At 48.0% G+C, this 8,446-nt stretch overlaps 1 pseudogene; it reads left to right on the top strand.

Annotated features, from left to right (window-relative positions):
- The first annotated feature begins 1,968 nt into the window (after window positions 1–1,968).
- LOC100385692 (vacuolar protein sorting-associated protein 26B-like) lies at window positions 1,969–3,203 on the top strand (annotated as a pseudogene).
- The last annotated feature ends 5,243 nt before the right edge of the window (window positions 3,204–8,446 follow it).

Below are 8,446 nucleotides of genomic sequence, written 5' to 3'. Positions count from 1 at the left end.
ATGGGATATGGATTTAAAAAGCCTCCAGAGAATCAGATATCATAAAGCAAAGATAATCACAACTTCTGGAAATGAAAGACAAAAAGAAATGCAAAATACACTGAAAGGTTAAACAATAGAATTGAACAAGTAGAAGAAAGAAATTCACAGATCAAAGAAAGGGCTTTTGAAGTAACCTAACCTATCAAATACAAAGAAAAGAATAAAAATGAATAATATCTCCAAGAAATTTGGGATTATGTTAAATGATCAAACAGAAAAACAATTGTTGTTCTTGAGAAAGAAAAGAAATCTAAAAGTTTGGAAAACTTATTTCAGGGAATAATTGAGGAAAACTTCCCTTGTCTTACTAGAGATCTAGATATCCAAATACAAGAAGCCCAAAGAACACCTGAAAAATTTATTGCAAAAAGATCATCCCTACGAATACAGTCATCAGGTTAACTAAAGTCAAGATGAAGAAAAAGAATCTTAAGAGCTGTGAGACAAAAGCATCAGGTAACCTACAAAGGAAAAGCTATCAGATTAACAGCAGATTTGTCAGCAGAAACCCTTCAAGCCAGAAAGGAAGGGAGTCCTATCTTTAGCTTTCTTAAACAAAGTAATTATCAGGCAAGAATTTTAAATTAAGCAAAACTAAGTTTCATAAGCGAAGGTAGTATGGTTTGGCTCTGCATTTCCATTCAAATGTCATGTTGAGTTATAATCCCCATAAGTCAAGGTAGGAGGTTATTAAATCAAGAAAGCAGATTTCCCCCATGCTGTTCTTCTGATAGTGAGTGAGTTCTCACAAGATCTGATGGTTTAAAATTGTGGCACATCCCCAACTCATGCTCTCTCTTATTCTGTCATGTAACATATACATGGCTTACACTTCACCTTCTGCCATGATTGTCAGGTATCTGAGGCCTCTTCAGGCATGCAGAATTGTAAATCAATTAAACCTCTTTTCTTTATAAATTACCCACTTTCAGGTAGTTCTTTATCGCAGTGTAAAAACTGACTGATACAGGAATTTTGTACCAAGAGTGGAGCACTGCTATAAAGATACCTGAAAATATGGAAGCTACTTTGGGACTGGGTAACAGGCAGAGGATGGACAGTTTGAAACGCTCAGAAAAAGACAGGAATGTGTGGAAAAGTTTGAAACTTCCTAGAGACCTGTTGAATGGTTGTGACCAAAATGCTGATAATGATATAAATGATGAAGTCCAGGCTGAAGTGGTATCAAATAAAGATAGAAACTCACTGGAAACTGAAGCAAAGGTCACTCTTGTTATGAAAAAAGCCTAATGGCATTGTGCCCCTTCCCCAAATATCTGTGAAACTGAACTTGAAAGAAGTTATTTAGGGCACCTGGTATAAAAAACTTCTAAGCCACAAAGCATTCAAAATGTTGCCCGGCTGCTCCTAACTGTACAGTCATATGCATTAACAAAGAAATTGTTTGAAACTGGAACTTATGTTTAAAAGGGAAGTAGAGGGTAACAGTTTTTAAAATTTTGCAGCCTGACTTTGTGGTAGAAAAGAAAAACCCAAGGTGTGTTACACCACCGGAGGCTGGGCAAGTCGCAGCGCTGCTCGGAGCTAGACCCCACTCGGCAGGCGTAGGCCACGCACACCCGGCCCTGTGTGGCTGCCCTCCGCAGAGTTGCACCGCCGACCCTCGCCCGCCCACTGCCACCGGCCGCTGGACTGTCTGGGACTGGCTCGGCGCAGGGCACTGCTCCTCGGTGCATTGCTGCTCCGGCGCTGCAGCCCGCATCCGCCCACCTCTGGCTGTGCCCCTCCCACGTGGAGCCGGCTGTCAGTCGGCACCCACTGTCCCGTGGCAGTGGCGGAGCCAGGCAGCGCGCGGCGGCCAAGCGTGCTTGAGCTTCCGGCCCTCTGGCCTTCCTTCCTTAGGGCAGCCCGCGCCCGGGTGCAACGGAGCGGTCCTTACCGAGACGCGCCTGGTCCGACAGTGCAATGATCTTCTTTGGCTTCGGGCAGAGTGTAGAGCTGGAGATCCTTCTGAACGATGCTGAGAGTAGGAAGCGGGCCGAGCACAAGACGGAGGACGGGAAGAAGGAGAAATATTTCCCCTTGTACGACGGGGAGACGGTCTTCAGGAAGGTGCCTTGAGCTCAAGAACCCCAACAAGGGCGGGCGCAGTGGCTCATGCCTATAATCCCAGCACTTTGGGAGGCCGAGGCGGGTGGATCACGAGGTCAAGAGATCGAGACCATCCTGGTCAACAAGGTGAAACCCTGTCTCTACTAAAAATACAAAAATTAGCTGGGCATGATGGCGCGTGCCTGTAGTCCCAGCTATTCGGGAGGCTGAGGCAGGAGAATTGCTTGAACCCAGGAGGCGGAGGTTGTGGTGAGCCGAGATGGCTTCATTGCACTCCAGCCTGGGTAACAGGAGCAAAACTCCGTCTCAAAAAAAAAAAAAAAAAGAACCCCAACAAGCGACTGGAGCACCAGGGTATCAAGATAGAGTTCATCGGGCAGATCGCTATTTCCTTCAAGCTACCATCAGCCGCCACCTCAATGATGTTGTCAAAGAGACGGACATTGTAGTTCACACACTCAACACATACCCGGAGCTGAACTCTTCCATTAAGATGGAGGTTAGGATTGAGGACTGTCTGCACATTGAATTTGAGTACAATAAATCCAAATACCACTTGAAAGATGTCATTCTAGGGAAGATATACTTCCTGCTGGTGAGAATCAAAATCAAGCACATGGAGATAGACATCATCAAGCGGGAAATGATGGGTACAGGCCCCAACGTGTATCACGAGAATGACATAATAGCCAAGTATGGGATCATGGACGGGGTACCAGTGAGAGCAGAGTCCATCCCGATCCAGGTCTTCCTGGCAGGGTATGAGCTCATGCCCACCATGTGGGACATCAACAAGAAGTTCTCTGTGCGCTATTACCTCAACCTGATGCTGATAGACGAGGAGGAATGGCGCTACTTCAAGCAGCAGGAAGTGGTGTTGTGGTGGAAGAGTGACATCATATGGAAGAGCATGTCCCACCAGGCAGCCAACGCCTCACAGCGCTTCAAAGGCACCACCTCCCTGGATGAGGTGTGGACCCCCAGCCAGCTGTCTGACAACAACTGCAGGTAGTAGGCCCCCAAGGCCAAGAAGCTGCTGGGCGTCCACCCAGCACCCCCATCTACCAACACCAGTGTCTGGGGGTGGGGATGGACCTTGTGAGGCTCAGTTGACCTGTTACTTGCAACCTGAAAACAAATCATGTTTTTGACTTATTTTCTCTGGAGAACCCAAGGGACTTCAGGTGGGAAGCAATCTCTCCTTGGGATTCTGTGGCCGATGTGGGATAGGAGAGGTAGCATCCTGGAAGCCAGCCTATCTGGGGAACATGAGCCTTCTGTCAAGGCCTTCCTCACGGGGATGCCTTGTGTCTTACAGGAGGGAGAGTAGAGAGCACGCATCCTTGGCTCCTGGCTCTCCAAGCTTCCTGATACAGGATCTGAACATGTCCCTAGGATTCTGAGCTGCCAACAGGGCCCTGTGTGGTCACGTCTTGCACTCCTCTCTACTGTCCCTGAGGTAGTGGCAGGAGTGGGGCCAGCCCCCACTAAATGGCAGGGGGAAGGCTCATGATTGGGAAGCTACCTCTTTGGGAATCTTCGATGTGGTGATCTCAAGTTCCCACAGGCCACCTCCTTCTGGCCCCTCACTGCTGGGACCCAAGTACCTCCCTTCTCCATCCTCTCTGGATTGTCAGTAATGTCCTGAAATAGAAGCCTGTGGAATGGCCTTGGGCACAGAGAAGCCCTGGGGTCAGTGTCATGCATGGATGGCGGCAGTGTTGAACCCAGGAAGCTGAGCCCAGTCCACCAAGGAAGATCAGAGCATGGCAACTACCTGCCTTCACATGGCTCCACTTGGTAACCCCCAGGTCTGGGCTGTTCTAGGTATTGCTCCATGTGTCCCAACAAGCCCTTAGCAAGAGGGCCTGCTTCCCTTTAGAAGCAACCCCAGGAAAGGGCCTTGATCTCTCCACCTCCCTGAGAGTGGACCCTCGTCTCTCTTCACCATCCATTTCGTTTCTGGGAATTGGGGCTTAGTCTTGAACCCTTAGCAAGGCTGTTCTTACTAATTCCCAAGCCCCTTTACCCTTCTTCCTGCAGGTTACACAGGGGAGACTGGGGCCTCTGCAGCAGACTGCTGTCACACTTCTGAATCATTCTGCTTGCCAAACAGTGTCATCTTCACCAGTTGATTGACCCAAGTTTAGGACCATTGGTACTATGTGTTTAAAAAACACATATACAAAAATTCTTGTGAATATTCTTGTCATGCTAGAGAGGAAGGCACTTCTCCCTCTATGGCTGTGTGCTGGGGCCTAAGTTGTTTACCATCCTTTTTCTGCCTCCCCTGGAAGTGACAGGCATTACTCTCCTGTTGGCTTCCCCTTCCCTTAATAGAAAGACCAAGAAGGCCTCACTGGCCAACAGGTAGAGTATTTGGCGGTCTGAGTTCTCAGTAATTTGGAAAGTTAAGGGGGTTGGTTCCTGCGTCACATTTCAGTTAGTGTGGAAACACTAACTGGAAACAGACTCCTGTTTTCCTGAGATCAGTGCAGTCTCAGGCCTTTGGCAGGGCTCCTGGATCAGAACTGAGATTGGAGGGAGAGGCATTTGGGGTGGCCTAGGTGACTAGGGGCAGCAAAACCAAGGAAGGCAAGGTTGTTTCCTCCATGCAGTGTCCTGTGTTCAGGTGCGATGCACAATCCTCATCGGAACAGGATCACCCATGCACTGCCCTTGATGATTAAGGTTGGGGCTTAAGTGGATGAGAGAGGCAAGTTCTGGGTTCCTTGCCTTTTCAGAGCATGAGGTCAAGCTCTGTATGCCTCCTTTTCCTAGTTGGTATTCTAACTAGAAGCATTTGTCAATTCCTTTGCCTCCCAACTGACAACATATATTCATTTTCCAACCTTCCTAACATCTTAAACCTTTCTTCTGGGAGAACTAGAAGATAGATTTTGCTTTGATTCTCTCAGGTGCTGTGCACAAGCCAGGTCTTCTGTTTTCTCTTACTCTATCCACATTCTTGCCTTATCTATCCAACTGTGAAAGTGAGGGGAGGCTCCTGTTCCCCTCTCTTAAGGTCCCCAAACCTGGGAGTGCATAGGTACTAAATCAAGCAGTGCAACTTGTAATTAAGCAGCTGCAGTGTTTACATGTTTCTTAATGTGTCATCTTTTCAATGGCTGTATTTTTTAAAAAAACATTTGTTTTAATGGTCTCTCTGATTAAAGGAAGCCCCTGTGGCTTCGGAGGAAAAAAAAAAAGAAAAAAGAAAAGAAAAACTCATTTTCTAGAAAAAAATGCAAGCCAGCTGCAGAAAATTGCATAAGAGAAGTCAATGTTAATAGCCAAGACAATGAGGAAAATGTCTCTAGGGTCTGTCAGAGACCTTCATGGCAGCCCCTCCAATCACAGGCCAGGAGGTCTAGGACAAAAAAATGGGTTAGTGTGCCAGGCTTAGGGTCCAGCTTTTCTGTGCAGCCTTGGGACATGGTACCCTGCATCCCAGCAGCTCCAGCTTCAGTTGTGACTAAAAGGGGCCAAGATACAGCCAGGGCCATTTCTTCGGATGGTGCAAGCCCCAAGATTTGGCAGCTTCCTTGTGGTGTTGAGCCTGTAGGTGCACAGAAGCCATGACTTTGAAAGCCTTCACCTAGATTTCTGAGGATTTCTGAAAATACCTTACTATCGAGGCAGAAGTCTGTTGCAGGGGTGATGCCCTCATGGAGAACCTCTACTTGGGCAGTGCAAGAGAAGAAATGTGGGATTGGAGCCCCCACACCAGTTTCCCAATGGGTCAGTGCACAGTGGAGCTGTGAGAAGAGGGCCACCATCTTCCAGACCTCAGAATGAGAGATCCACTGACAGCTTGCACCATGTACCTACAAAAGCTGCATGCACTCAATGCCAGCCTGTAACAACAGCCATGGGGTCTGTACACAGCAGAGCCACAGGGACAGAGCCACACAAGGCCTTGGGAGCCCATCCCTTGCATCAGTGTGACCTGGATGTGAGACATGCACTCACAAAACATTATTTTGGAGCTTTAACATTTAATGACTGCCCTTCTGGGTTTCTGACTTTCAAGGGGCCTGTAGCCCCTTTGTTTGACCAATATCTCCCTGTTGGAATGGAGCATTTATTCAATGCCTCTACCCCCATTGAATCTTGGAAGTAACCGACTTTTTTTTTTTTATCACTTTAAAAGTTCATAAAAAATATGAACTTGTTTTGTCTCAGATGAAACACTGAACTTGAAATTTTAAGTTAATGCTGGAAGGAGTTAAAACTTTGACAAACTGTTGGGAAATCTTAATTGATTTTTCAGTGTGAGAACATGAGATTTGAAAAAGTTCAGAGGCGAGAAAAACCCAGGATTGGAGCTCGCGTTGTGTCTGCGGAAAGGTGAGTCTGAGCTGCATTTCCAGACTGATCTTTGTTGCCCACGGAACGGGGAAATTCCCAAGTGAAGAGGAGATGCGGGACGCCAGGCAGAACCTCCGCCTGGCGATGCCGGAAGCCGGGGTGGCGGCGGCCGGCACTACACAGCGCTCCCCACAGGGCGCGCTTGTCCGGGTGCCCCGTTGAACTGGCAACAGGAGACGTGAGAGGGCTGGACTTGAGACTGAGCTAGACTTGGACAGTGGGCCAGCTAGGGGATCGCAGGGGCAGAGCGTTAGGGTTGGCCCAGTGGGACGAACAAAACCGCGATTTCAAACAAGCCCCGGGCAGACGGCCCGAGACGCTCTGAGGGGGAGGGGCGTCCACCATTACCGAGGCAACCCGCCCCAACTGAGATACACGCCCACTGCTGACGCAGCCAGCCAGTGCCCAGGCAAACTGTCCCTACTGAGATACACGCCCACTGCTGACGCAGCCTGCCGTTGCCGAGGCAACCCGTCCCTACTGAGATACACGCCCACTGCTGACACAGCCTGCCATTGCCGAGGCAACCCGTCCCTACTGAGATACACGCCCACTGCTGACACAGCCTGCCGTTGCCGAGGCAAACCGCTACAACAGAGAGACTCCGCCGCAGGGCGTGGCAGAGACCACAGCAGAGCCTGCAGGAACAGGGCGAATCAGACAACAGCAGGGCGGAGCCTCAGCAGCCAAACAGTGGCTAGTCTGCGTCCTAGCTGGGCAGGACCTCAACGGACATCCAAAAATAAAGCCCAAACCCCTCAACACAGAGCATTTGAGAAAAAAAAGAGTTTTTTAATGAGCTCTGTTGCTGCAGAACCAAACATAGCAGCCTAACAGCCCAGAATGAACAACAGAGCTCACAGCTCAGCAACTAAGCCCCTATAAAGTACAAACTGTCTCCTCAAGCAGCTCCCTGACCCCTCTATATTCAAAAGACTGACATTAGGCAGGCATCATCCTGGGACAAAGATAGCAGAAAAAGAAACTGGTAGCATCCCTCGCTGTGCCACGGCTGCTAGAGGTGCAACCCAGACAAGCAGGGTCTGGAGCGGACCTCAGCAGTCATACAGCGAAGGGGCTAGACTGGTAGAAGGAAAACCAAGCAACAGAAATACTTCATCATCAAAATTCTGGGTGTCCACTCAGAGACCCTATCAAAAAGTCAGCAACTACGCAGACGACCAGCGGACAAATCCACAAAGATGGGAAGAAACCAGCGAAAAAAGGAAGAAAACATCCGAAACCAGAACACCTCGCCTCCTAGAAAGGACCAAAACTCCTCACCAGCAAGGAAACAAAGCTGGACGGAGAATGTGACAAAATGACGGAATTAGACTTCAGAAGATGGATAATGAGAAACTTTTGTGAGCTAAAAGATCATGTATTAAATCAATGCAAAGAAACTAAGAACCTTGAAAAAAGATTTGAAAAGAGATTCGAGGAAATGATAACAAGAATGGATACCTTAGAGAGGAATATGAATGAATTAAAGGAGCTGAAAAACACAATACGAGAACTTCACGAAGCAAACACAAGTTTCAATAGCCGAATTGACCAAGCAGAAGAAAGAATATCTGAAGTCGAAGACCAACTCAATGAAATAAAACGAGAAACCAAGATCAGAGAAAAAAGCGCAAAAAGGAATGAACAAAGTCTCCAAGATATGTGGGAATATGTGAAAAGACCTAACCTACGTTTGATAGGTGTACCAGAAGGGGACAAAGAGAATGACTCCAAGCTGGAAAATACTATTCAGGACATCATCCAGGAAAATTTCCCCCACCTAGCAAGACAGGCCAACACTCAATTGCAGGAAATACAGAGAACACCACAAAGATATTCCACAAGAAGAGCAACCTCAAGGCACATAATCGTCAGATTCAACAGGGTTGAAATAAAGGAGAGAATACTAAGGGCAGCCAGAAAGAAAGGTCCCGTCACCAACAAAGGGAAGCCCATC

This window comes from Callithrix jacchus, chromosome X (genome assembly GCF_049354715.1).
Source record: "Callithrix jacchus isolate 240 chromosome X, calJac240_pri, whole genome shotgun sequence".
Taxonomy (NCBI): Eukaryota; Metazoa; Chordata; class Mammalia; order Primates; family Cebidae; genus Callithrix; species Callithrix jacchus.
Note: the sequence above shows the minus strand (reverse complement) of the source record. Positions and strands in the feature narration are given on the sequence as shown.